The 13391-nt window shown below is 37.8% G+C and overlaps 1 long non-coding RNA gene across 2 annotated transcripts in view; it reads right to left on the bottom strand.

Moving 5' to 3' along the window:
- Positions 1-906: 906 nt before the first annotated feature.
- LOC103466623 (uncharacterized) overlaps positions 907-13391 on the bottom strand; it is a 14346-nt gene continuing 1861 nt past the window's right edge. Inside the window, exons 2-6 of one of the 2 annotated variants that reach the window (XR_014087918.1) lie at positions 11707-11796; positions 3949-4058; positions 3506-3544; positions 3327-3393; positions 907-1063 (exon numbers count right to left, since the gene is read on the bottom strand). This is a non-coding gene — a long non-coding RNA (uncharacterized LOC103466623). Of the gene's footprint in view, positions 1064-3326; positions 3394-3505; positions 4059-11706; positions 11797-13391 lie in introns of both variants that reach the window. The other variant, XR_014087917.1, reaches the window with a different exon arrangement.

The following is a 13391-nucleotide window of genomic DNA, read 5'->3' on the forward strand; positions in this document are numbered from 1 at the left end:
AGTGCTATGTCCTGGTTTAGACCAGTGGATATTTATGGATTAGAATGGCATAGTCAATCTGACAACCTGTTTGCAAAAAAACGAAATAGCCAAAATTAAAATTTTGTTGTGTGCGAGCAAGGCTGATGGAGACCCTATACCAAAAAGGATTAAAGTTTTGATTTTACAACGTACTGCCTGCAGCTGGATCCATATAAAGAATTTAAGAACATATATCCATCTCTTCTCCCATATGCTCTGCTTTGTGTTGCTCGATCACATTAAGTACCATTGCAATGGTAAAGCTATGGTTTTAGCACAAAACATGAAAAAGCTCTAGCGGTGTGAACACTTTTACTAGGTGCTGCATATTTTTCCACATCGATGTATATTTACAGTGTTCAATTAAAGAGGCCAAAACTTGTAGCAGCCATCACCGCCATACAGCCTAATATGGACATTTCTATTTTTAGGTTGCTATGAGACAGCACAGAGGCAGCTTCTAATGAGAACAGTGATGTTCTCAGCACTGCAAGGAACAGGTAAATCAGACCCACAACATACCACCAATGACAGCTGAGCTTTCATGGAATTTAATGGAGATAATCTTTGCAAGCGGTGTATTTGTTTTCTTTGAACCGTGCTATTTTTCCCTCCCTGACAGGGACTGATCAGTTTATTACCCATCCAAACACCTGATGTTTCAGGACCTCCAGTTGTCAATGCTTGCAGTGATTTTTCACCTGTGATTGGCTCCCCGGTCCCTCAGGATGTGTTGTTTACAAGGCACATGGAGGTGGTTTTATGAAACAGCACACACCATTATCACTGAGTCAAAAGACACATCTCTCTCCATCCATATTCAAGAAGCATTAAACACAAACATAGAAGCAAAGAATAGGTACAGCTCCTGTCATGAGTTTACATCTGCTCCTCACAGGCATTAATACACTATCTGTGGGATTTTAATGATTTATTTCAGTAGTTTTGGAGGGTTTTCGTTATGTATTATACATTCTGTTAATGCAGGTTTGTGATCATTCTTCAGTTAGAATCCTCCTACTGTTTGATCCAAACCATAAACCTGAAATAAAAGAAAAGATATTCAGATGTTTAAGAACAACCTAGGAATAACCAAACCTCAAGCCTGCCATAAACTAGAAAGTGTTGGCTGACATTGTCACCATCCAAAAATGAAGCCAATTTGACATTTCCTCTGACAAAGAAAATGCGGTGCAAAATAGGAGCAACTTAAAGCTAAGTAATTTTAATGACTAAACTTGTATTTACTCAAGTGATCAAGCCCCAGGCCCTCTACATATGTTTTTATGGTTGAACAAATACTGAGCTATTCAGCATCAATAACAAGAAGTATTTTTTTTCAAACTGAAGAACACTACACAAACTGTAAAGCACGGTGGGGGAAGCATCATACTGTGGGGCTGTTTCATTATAAGTTCTACTGATGAATTTTACAATAAAAAGTAATGGAAATGGAAGCTTTCTTCTACATTTTTTAACATTACAATACCTGCAGCCAGCCAGTGTAAACAAAATTCACCAAAATGCATCAGTACTGACTAATGTTAAGCTTCTGAAACTGACCTGTTCTCAGCTCTGTTTAAATGTATGAGTTATACTTTAAACTCTTGTCTGTGCCAGGAAACCAAATAATTTATAAGAAACCCAACCAATTCTCAAGCCAGAATTACGCTCAGACATTGTTAATGCATTCAAAGCGTCAATGAATAGCTTACATACATCTTTGAGAGCCAAGATTAATATAACATTTTTCCACACAATGTGCATATGCAAACTTTTGACCAGGACTGTGGCGATCTTTATTTACCCTTCAGAAATGTATTTAGAATAGTCTTTGTCTGAAATTATTCTGATTGCTCTGTGTTACACTCTGTACATTTGAAAGATGTTTCAATTTCTTGGTATGTAGATATGTAGATATTCAAAGTGTATCGTCTAAAAGGAAAACTAACTTATGATTTAAAAATAAGTTGTGTTGTCCCCTGAGCTGCTGTCTGCAGAGGCTTGGAGCAAGAATTAAGCCAAAGCCAAAGCTCAGAGCTGTAGACGCGTTCATTAGATCCATGAGGCACAGAGACGTCAGCGGGTCCTCATATGAGGCGATCTTTGGCCCAACAATGCTGTTGTCGGAGGTATATTAAAGGGGGAAATAAATAATTTAAACACTGTCACCCCCAGAGAGCACTTTCCATTTTCAGATATCTTACATCGCAGCTGCTGCTCTTCCTTCCTCCCGTTCTAAATATAACCTTTTCTTCTGTCTGCATTGTGAGATTTTTACTCATCAGGCTGGGGTATAGCTCCAGGACTATTTATACATATGGCTACGGTTTTTCACATCTTGGATTTTCAGACAGATCAACAATTTCATGACAAGGTCTAGGGATAAATCAAACGAAAGCAATGCTTAACTGAACACAGTTACAATCTAAGGATCATAATGAACTACTTCAATTTGCACTTGGTTATTCTAATGTTAGAGACTACAGGATCTATTTTTGAAATCGCATGTTGATTAAACGTCTGGCTTCACAGACCTAATTCAGGATGGTGAGAATCAGAGGTGATTTCATCAGCGATGGAGGAATGTGTTAAAACCCACCATATGGTATCTGAACATATTTGATTCTGTTCATATAGCTTTAAAAATGGACAGATGCTTTCTGTCAGAAGGACTTTCCTGGTTTACCTTTCAATTAGAAGAAAATAAATAAATAACAAAGCATCCAGTGTTTACAATTCTAAATATTGAAAAAAGACATAATGTGTCAACCTTATTAGGTTTAATCCGTCAAAATAGTTGAAGGGTGATGTCAAAATCACTGTTTGAGTTTAGCCAAACAAATGCAGCCACTTCTCTTGATGTAGAGTGAAGGATGGATTTAATATTTGTTTCTCTACATTTTGAACAGAATGTTGTTCCCAGCGCATTTGAAAGTATATGAATAAATGCTGTTATAAGAATTTGCTCACTTTTTGTAAACCCAATGGCATTATTTTTAACTCAACTGTATAAAAACTGCTCATGAGAAATCTCGACCAACAACAACAACAAAAAACAGCTTGCAGGGCCCTCTCTCCAAAGGTGACAAATTTCACCGGCTCTATTTTGAAATACTCCCCAAAAACAAGTGAAAACTGTGAAGATACCAAATAGCTGTTTTATCGGGAATACGTGTATTGGGAGCAGCAACCTCCTGGAGTCTCCACTGGTTGCTGGGAAACTGCTAGATACCAAGAAACAGTCTGACACATAACACCCCAAAACTGTTGATTTGTTGTTTTTTTACACTTAAGCTTCTTACCTGTTTTACCCTGATTCCACTTTCTGTGCAAAGCTTAGTTAGCCAGCTGCTGTCAGTGACTTCATACCTGACAGACAGACAGAGGAGGAGTGTTTCAGTCTCGTATATGGGTAAATGGCATAAATAATGGTGTTATTTATAGGTTTAAAAGTCAGAAATATTGTGGAAGAATTGCTTACTGCAAATATTCTGTTTTTGCTGTGCCCGTCCTCCTTCTCCTGCATTATGAGACAGAGTAGGATTTATCACCTGTTGTGACGAAACCGTGTTGTTTCTTCCTCCATGGCGGTTGTCTCTTTAAAGACCGAGTTTGACATTCTCATGGCATTTGGTGTCTCTGCGATTGTATCAAGCGAATGTGTGGGCTGCGACAGCAATAAACTGGCACGAACCCTGCTGCAGCTTTGCACCGGACTGCTCCTTGCCTCCCTCAGATTTAGGAGGGGAAAAAAAAAAAGAAATGCCTCCAGTGCAGCTTAAAAGCCCGCCAACCCCTGACATATGCTTCTAGTAATTTTTTTTTTTTAACCTCATCACCCAGTCGTGATTATAACCCATGAAGCATCACACATTTTCAGACACTTTCATCTTCTTCATATTGAAAAGTGCTACTTTCTCATACTTGAGATGTTGAGACGGTTCCATTCCTCCTCTGCACTTCTTCTCCCCGTCTTCGCTCCTTCTGTTCTTTCACATCTCGCCGTGCAGACCAACACCTGCCCTTCTGGCGAGCTGTAATTGAGTTGAGCATTATTCAAGAGCATTATACAGCCAACAGTTTTGCTTGGTGATCATTGTGTATGTCAGCTGTATCCTAGGAGATTGGTGCATATCTAATAAGGAGTTTGTTACTCATTTTGCAGAGTGGGCACTTTGATGTCCGCCGTGTTGCATTTTCTGTTTTAGTTCAACATCCTCCTAATGAAGCCAAGGGGCCAGAAGCCTCAGAATTGGTTGCTTATCAACTCTACAACCCTCTTATTAGGAGTTGTTGGGAAGCCTTTAATTGGATACTGGAATAGGAAGCAGCCTTAATGGCCTGTCATTAATCAAGTGTTCAAGACAGCATTCACACATGACAGGATTGTTTAAAACATTGGGAATTTTAACATCAATCCTGTAGCAAAGCTATTCACGTCTTTGACATCATGTTCTTTTGTACGTGCATACATATTTTGTATTGTGCTCATGCAGAGTCTTAGATCCTGCGTTGTAACTTCACCAACTAATTAGTCAGAATTGATGCTTCAGTGGAGACCGTCACATCTCTGTTCACACCACCATATCGATTGACTGCCCCTGCTAACTCACAAGAGATCTAATGAAAGACTACTCTGTAAATTCCTTATTGTGTAAATGACAAAATCTCACTGGCGACAAATATCCAGTGGCGCTTGTATTTTAATGTAATATTAAGCTAATGTTGAACTAACATAGAGAGACAGCTACGGAGAGCTACAACAGTTTCGCAAGCAATGATGGAGGAGTAAAATTGCAGCATCCAGATGTGAAAGCCTAATTGAAGCCGATCAACACAAACTGCGGGCTCTGATTGGAGCCAAAAGTCCATCTACAAAATAATGACTTCAAGGAGGTGAATATTTGTGCAATCGCTTTTATATGTTAAGTATTATTATTTAACATTATTTTGTAAAAATCAGTTTCATGATCATTGATTTGTAATAAAAAGGGAAAAACATTCAAAGGAATGAGTAGTTTTTTATAGACACTGCTTATGTCATGTAGCTAGGTTGTTTCAACTTTAAAGAACCTGAGTGTATTCAGATCACTAAGGAGCTTAATCTTTTTATGTTCTACTTTATCTGCAGCTGTTGTTGTCAATTGTTTTGGGTATAATGCAGAGCAGTTTTATTTTTATTTTTTTGCATAACTTTAAACTCTCAGTGTGAAGAAGTGTTTTGTGCTGTGACTTCATCGCCGATTGTTTCAGAGCCGTCACAAGTTTTAGGCTGTCAGAGCATGTGGGTACATCAGTGCGGATGAGTGGCTGCTCTGACAGCGAGTTAGAGAACTTCACTTCGCTGCTCCGTGGTTCACACCCCTGAGACTGTGACGTATTTGACACCATGTGAGACACTCTGACCAAAATACACCTCCTCTGCAGCACAAGGTGCAGGAGCAGGCTTTTCTTTTTTTTGTTTTTTGTTTTTTTCAATGTACGCTGTCGCTAGTGACGTCAAATTATTCGGGTCTGTCCTTGTGGTGCCTGTTGACGAGCACAATCAGACATGACAGGACCAAACAAGATGAGTTTAGCCTCTGCAAAATGTGTCCTCACCCATTGACTCAGCTAACAATAGAGCCGAGGCTTCATGAATGTACTTGTAAACCTGGATGCCTGCCACCTGTTAACTGAACACTGAATATTTTTTCTCTTGCAGACTTAATAACTAATTATTGAAGAACCAAATCAGCTGTCTAAGTGACTGTATATGATCCCACTCCGACGAGAGCAAGTAATTCTGCTTTAACAATAAGATGCGGGTAAATGGGAGGTTTGTTCAGACACGGGTTTCTTGATGAGGCAAGTGTAAGACAGCATATGTGTTGCAGCTGGGTCTCCTCAGCTGTGTTTGTAGGTGGGAAGAGCTGGCAAGTATCAAAGGGCAAACACAAGTCAGTAATTATTCCTGAATGCTATACGAAAGGAGTGGTGAAACACTGAGGACTGTCAGAGTGAGGTTTTTACATTTTCTCACCCAATTTCTTCTTTAAAGAAACCAGAGTGGATGTCCTCAGCTTTACGTAGTTTTGCGTTATGTAAAGTAATTTGAGTTTATTACAAAAACCTATCATACAACTAAGCCATCTACAATCAGCTAACAGTAGAAATGTGTTAAGTGGAAGTAATGATCTCAGTAATGATAGCTTTTCTGAACACTACAGGTGAGATGAAAAAAAAACTCAAAATCTAAAAATTTCAGACCGTCTTCAATAATTTTTCAGTGAAGAGCTGTCTAGTTTGTGTTTGTCTTATTTTTTTGTATTTTTGAACTAGATGTGAGTAAATGCAATCAAGCCTAATGAAAAACAATGAAACACCGCTTTACAGTAGTTACGGTAATGAGACATCACAGGTGCACATTCAGAGCAGAATTGGACTATAAAAGACATCTTTTATGTATTTATCTATTTTTGTAAGTTAGTATTTCAACCATTATTATTATTATTATTAGGCTCAAGATAACCCTTAGTTTGGGTACATCTAACTACTGAGCACATCTTTCCAAATCTCTCTGTTGATATGCAGATGAGAATTCTCCATATCAATGGCTTTTCAGAAGTGGGTTATAACACAAGTATTCAGATTTTTCTCTTGACAGCTAATAATGGCAATATGAGGAAGCAGTCACTGAATTGTACAGATCCTTACACCCATCTTTCTGATGTCACTTTTTTATTATTATTATTTCAAAAGGCCATATATCCTTAAAAATAAGCGGCGGCTCTAAAAGTAACAGATCGCTCTGGAAGCATAGTATCACCTGTTTATCTCTCACACTCTAAATCACACTGATACAGCTGACACACTTGGCTGAGCCGCTTGTGTTTGTGCCCTGCTGTTTGCACACACAGACCAGGCAGGACTCGCATCAGAGTTTCCAACAGGAGGCAGAATGAGCGAGCCTTGCTCAGCTTGATTCACAACTCTGCCGCTTTGTAATCCCTTTCCCCGTCTGATTTTTCGTTCAAAATAGACACGACAATGAACCGCCTGTGTGATGGCAAGGCAAAAAATAAAAAATAAACGCTGTGAGGAAGACAATCGACGTAATTAAAACAAACAGCGGCAAGTAAAAAGGAAAGGAAAATTAATCTGCATTCTGTTTCCCTCCTGTGCGGCTGAGGCTCGTTGCTGGTGCTCCCTTGGGCAAGGAGCTCTCATACCTGACTGAGCAGATCAAGATAAGCACCGGTTGTCTTTGCCTCACAGCACTCCACATCCCAGAGGGAGATCACCACTTAAAGTAGACACAGCAGCCTGAGATTCGGTCAGACCACAATAGTACTAATGTTTCTTGTCTATTCTTTTATCTTCTTCCCATCCAATTAGAGACAAGGGCACCTTAAACTGTAATTAATTGTTAGAAATAAAAAAAAAAAGAAGTTAAATACCGTCTATTGTTGACATTTTAATTTGGCTTAAATGATCATAAGGTAGCACATAATAGTACAGATGAAGCTGCCAGTGAGTCTGGCACTTTGAATTCCTTGTTAGCAGATCAGAAGGTGTACAATGAAACGGCAGCGTTTCCCGAGGAACTGTGGAACAATTAGACGTAGCACCGAAGTGTCAAAACTGAACATGCTATATTGATTAGAAGCTCTCTACAATACAACACATGATGACTCTCATTAGCAGTTTTTGCACCTCAAATAAATACATGCACACCATATTACCCTGAAGCTGTGTTTTTTTTGTTTTGTTTTTTTTTCTTAGAAGAATATTTTGGGTTCACACTTTAATGCGGAGAAAAAGAGCAGCTGTTGGGAAAAGAAACTGAGAAAACTGAAAACAGTTGCTGGAGAACAATGGACTCATGTATTCTCTGTAATCAACAACTTTAGAATGACAACAACTAACCACACTCATGAAATTTTTAAAGAAATTGCTGGTTTTAAATTCGGAGCATAAATAACATTAACAATTATTTAGTATAATTTTTTTTTACATTAAAAGTTTTTAATAACTCTTTTTATTTATTTATAATAATAAAAATTAAAAACGTTATTCCAAAATGATGTAACACACTGCATAATAGGTCAAATCATTAGAGCTGTAATACGGCTGCACTATGTTGCAGTTATTAGCATTGTCTTGTGTTCAAATCCCAAATGGGTTTGTTGTTTTCTACCTGTCCAAATATTGTTGGGGGTTTTTTCCACCGTAAAATCTTCTTCAATCACCCACAGGTAACTGTTCACCGTAAAATGCTCTTAAGTGTAAGTGTACATGGTTATCTTCCCCTGCAAACTCACTGCAATGTGACATTACTACTATAGTTAATAATGAAACCATTAATAATAGTAGCTTCCACATTATATTTACATTACAAACTGTCCTCGTAATAAAATAAAATGACTTTTAAACACTGCAATGGTATGAAACAAAACATTTGCAGTTTGGAAACCATGACTTGTTACATTTGTGTTCAAGCTCTAAGATTGAAACGGTCTCATGTAAACTATAATATCTGATAGGCTTCTTCTTCTTTTTTTGTTTTTTACACTTCCAAATTATTTTTATTTTTTGCACAACACCAATCAGTTTTGTGCAAAGCTCCTTCTGGTGCCACTGAAAGGTGTTATATTTCAGTTTTATCATATCATACAGCCAAAAGAAGACCAATTATATTGCAAAAGACTTCATAACAGGGATCTCCATGTTGGAAGGCTTTTAATGACTCACGCGGTAAGCAGACGAAGGAAGAACTGGCATACACCATTTCTATTACAGGGTTCTCCCAACGTTTGTGCGGAGTTGGTTGAGTTTGGCTCTAAGCTGGTACACACCGTTCCAGCTGGCATATTTTGAGAACAATATCTTGTGTAATAGGATACCAGCTCTTCAGCTTGGCTTGAAAGGCTTTTAGGGGTAGATGCTTCTGTTTGTTTAATAGACTCTGTGCGTTTACTGTAAAGCTGCGGCGGGGCAGCTCTTCGTTCGGGGTCAGACAAGGTCGGAGTCGGTACAGCCTTTATGTCTGCTTCAGCCTGAAAACGGGCTTTCAGGCAAAACACAAAAATAAGTTTGATGTTCTGTTGTTTTCGCAAAAATGCTATCCTTCAAGTCTGAAGTCGAACATTTAGAACAACTGCATCGCTCTTATCTTTGAGGGCAGTAATGGCACCCATCCCGAGGAGTTGGAGACACCCGTAGTTCTGCTGGCACGCTGTCTGTGACACGACTGTGTCAGTATCACATTGTGGTGACTCATGTTTCTCATCTTTTTTCCTGCTGTGCCTCCTCCTCACAGCAGATATGAGAAATATATGATTCTATTTATGCATGTGTGTCTGTTTGTCAATGTCTATTTTACCAATTGCATGTATGCTAAACAAACCTTTAGTAAAATGTAAAATTTAATTACTTTTGAAGGGATCTACTTTTTTGACATTTTGACTGACAACAGTGCAGCTGTGTTCTGTTGTCTGATTCAAGCTGCGTTGTTGTTCTTGCTTCAGTGGGATTCAATGGATGTTGAATTGAGGGGAAGGCTGATTTCATTAGAGCTGATCAAAGGGTTCATACGGTGCTTTTCATTGTCCAAGTGTGTGGACACAAAACTGTCCGACATGTAGGGCCTGTTATATCACAGCAACGGATCTGGTCAGTGTGAGAAGACAAAGAGATGATGCGGCGCATGGCAGCCCACAAAAGATAATTTCAGTCATTATTTAAGCATTACAAATTACTTCTCCCTCTTTGATCGAAGTTACACAAACATGCACACACGCTCATTTTATATGTACACATTTATGACTGGTACATTTTATGAAATGATGATGCCAGCTTTTAAGACGAGGCCTAAAACGTTGCTTTTTGATAAAGCTTTTAGTTGGAGGAGCCCAGGTCATCCCTGAGCTACTGCATCTCTGCATTCATGTTGCTGTTTGCTTGAGGCTGCTGACGGACAAAGAAGATGCTGCTACTGACACTGACACACAAATAAGTCTTCGGTTTGTCAAGTAAATGTGTTGTGTTGTGCCTGTGCAGCCCAGAAGAGTTTGTTTCTGCATTTTTAAGATGTCACCGTATATACAGTGAACAGCTGGAGTGCATATGTAAGTAGCCATGCTGATTTCTCTGCTTCTCCTGCTGCTTCTCTCTTGCTATTGATCTAATAGCTCATTTAAAGTCCAAATGCTTCAACTGAGAGGTTCCATCATCATCTGACTTGCATTAAAATGATCTCTCTGTAGTAGAGAATGCCGCTATTGAAGCACAAATTAATATTTGAAAAGAGGAAGAGTTGTGTTAGTTTTTACTCTTCTAATTTAAGTGTGTTTGTGCTGATCAACAGCAAAGTGCTAACAAAAGTAGAGTTTTTTGTGGGGGTATTTTTAGGGATGATTTATGTGATTCCCAATCCAGGGCAGCTAACTAGAGAACACAAACCACAAGGGACTGTGGCAAGAACTGAATGGGGTCAGTTCTATCAACAGTTTCTCTATTTTTTACCAAAGAAAAAATAAAAAAAAGAAGAAGAGAGACACAACAGCTGCTGGTTGTGTTTCAAGAGGTTGGTACAGAAAAGAGAGCCGTCACATGTGTTGCTTGATGGAGGTTTGATATGAAGAAAATCCTTTTTCAAACGCGGTATTTGTTTATTTTTTGTAGTGTATTATGTTACGTTAATGTGTTCAGTATGAAAAGCTTTTTACTCGATAGATATTACAAATTCTGCAGTGAACATGAACATTACTTATTAATAGTATGAGTTTAGTATTGTGTCAATAAGATCAAGGAACATTTGAGATCATAAAAGAGGAATAAGTGCCTGTTTGCATACCAAAATATTATATTTTAACATTGTATTTCATTATTTTTCTGTTTTATATTTCAGGGAAATTGGTTCATATCATAAAAAAGCAACACGTGTAAAAATCATATTCTAATCAGACACTGCAATCACTTTATATAAAACACTTTTTCCAGTGTTTCGAAAAGCTGGGGGAACTCCTCATGACACCCTGTGTTATTATGGTCAAAGCTCTTATTGTTGTATTTCTTGAATCAATCAAATAGATCATAACATTTTCTCACTTAGGCATGAAAAGTTTGAATGTAACTCAAAACAACTGTGATGTGATTGTGATGGGGTTTTTTATGATTGATTTTCGTTACAGCAAACATATTAGGGAAAAAAGGTGAAACAAGTCTTTGAAAAATAAGAAAATGAAAATATAAAAACTTATATTTTTTAAAATGAATTATAAGAACATTCAGGGAATAGCAACATGCAATGCGAATAGTGGTTCAGAAACCTACAGCACTCTGCAGTGTGCATGCAATCTGCACAATTTAAAATAAAAGATTAGATTATGTTAAACAAGCTCTGCTCTGTTTGCCCTGCCAGTCTAATATTTGTAAATCTGTGCAGTCTCCAAGGCTTCTCAATGCACAGCCATACTCAATAAATTAGAATATATCTCATTTTTCAGATGAAAAGTACTTTTTAAAGATAACCTTTAGGCAGGTATTAAAGTTTCATTAAGCTTACATTTCTGCAACTCTTTTTTGGGGGTGGGGGAGCTGGTGTGTTACTCTAATCTTAAATATCATGTTTTCATTAACTGTAAACAGAATAATTAGAAATAAAAATAAACATTTGGAAACATCTGTGTTCCTTATTACCGTAATTCCAGGACTTTAAGCCGTCGCTTTGAACTCCGACATGCGGCTAATTTACAGCTTTTTACCAATGGGTTTCGAAAAGCTGGACTTCTGCGTGACAAAGAAGACAACACAAACTCAGTCAGACAAAAGTGACATTGAGAGCGACAATTAATTAGACTGAAGAAATGTGTGTGAGGTCAGGATTGCCTGCAGGATATTATCAGAAGGCATGCACAAACATCACTGCACCTGACCCACACTAGCCTGGTAAAAACCAGCATGATTCTATGCTTTGCTTAAAAAAGATCACATGAAATTCACACGTGACCACACATGTGTGGTTCACATGGATTCACATGACTCAGTTTCTGTGTCCGTAACATCCAGAGGAGGAAATTACAACATTTGCTTAATTTCTACTCTTTATAGAAAAGATTTGACAAGATTTAGCCATTTAAAAGCCGGTTTACACACTTTTAGTTATCTTCACCAAAGAGACACAATTAGCTTATGGAACGCACTAAACAAAATTAACTAACCAATTAAATTTTTGGTTTAGGATGCATTTGTGATCACTCCTCACAAATGCTCAAAGATGTATGTTCAGAATGTTTTTGACACACAGATCCAATGCACACATGCACACACTCACATACATGCATGCACACAGTCGTGTTTTCATCACTTGTGGGGACTTCACATTGACTTCCATTAATTTCTACAGCCTAACCCTATCCCTATCCAACATATACCTAACCCTTACCTTAACGTTTACCTAAACCTAACCATCACAGACCTAACCACTAACTCAAAAACAACAATTTCCCTCATGGGGACCAAGAAAATGTCCCCACAAGAAGCAATGATCCCCATAACCCTACATTATAGACAGAAATAGGTTCCCATAAGGAAATAAAAACCTTTTTTTTTTTTTTTTCCAAAAGTAGTGGGTGCAGCAATAGTCCAGAAAGAACTGTATGTGTTTCACTTAATGAATTGAGTTAATGAAATAAATGAATCTTTATTGAATGGGTCTATGTATGACAAAGCTTGCCACTTTCTGACTTTAGAAACAGGGGTCAAATTGGCCACTGAAGATCAGTCTTGCATAAATGAAGTTTACGCTTAAGAACGTCAATAAGCAACTCACAATTCAGAATTTTATATTTCATCTAACTGTACAACTTGTCCCTGTTTCCATGGTGCTCTCTGCCACTCCTGTCTTTTGATGGTCATATAAAAACAGAATACCATTCTTTTTAACCCAGTGACACGCAACATTGTGTGCATGCAGTACAGTTTTTATGGAATCCTATACTTTTTATTATCAATATTTGTCATTTAGTGCATAACCCCATTCTGTTGGAAAATTGGTTGCACAGTAGGATTGGTAATGCCGAATATATATTTATCAAACCAAATGATTTTGTATGGATCAGACATCTTTGTTTTATTCAGTAGACTTTAACTTGGTGGAATTTCAATCAGAACTAGTTCTTGTTAAAAATTAATGAGAAAAACACTGGATATGAAACAGTAAGCAGTTTGTCCTGGTTCCTAATGTCCCTTGACAAAAGGAAAAATTTAACAAATGAACATCTAGGATTAAATACAAATATTGCTTGAGTCAAATACTAATGGTTAGTATTACTGTTTATTCTTTAGCCTCCATGAAAATATTTCAGGTGCCTTTATTTGGATGT

This window comes from Poecilia reticulata, chromosome 6, assembly GCF_904066995.2.
Source record: "Poecilia reticulata chromosome 6, P_reticulata-male-v2, whole genome shotgun sequence".
NCBI classification, from domain to species: Eukaryota; Metazoa; Chordata; class Actinopteri; order Cyprinodontiformes; family Poeciliidae; genus Poecilia; species Poecilia reticulata.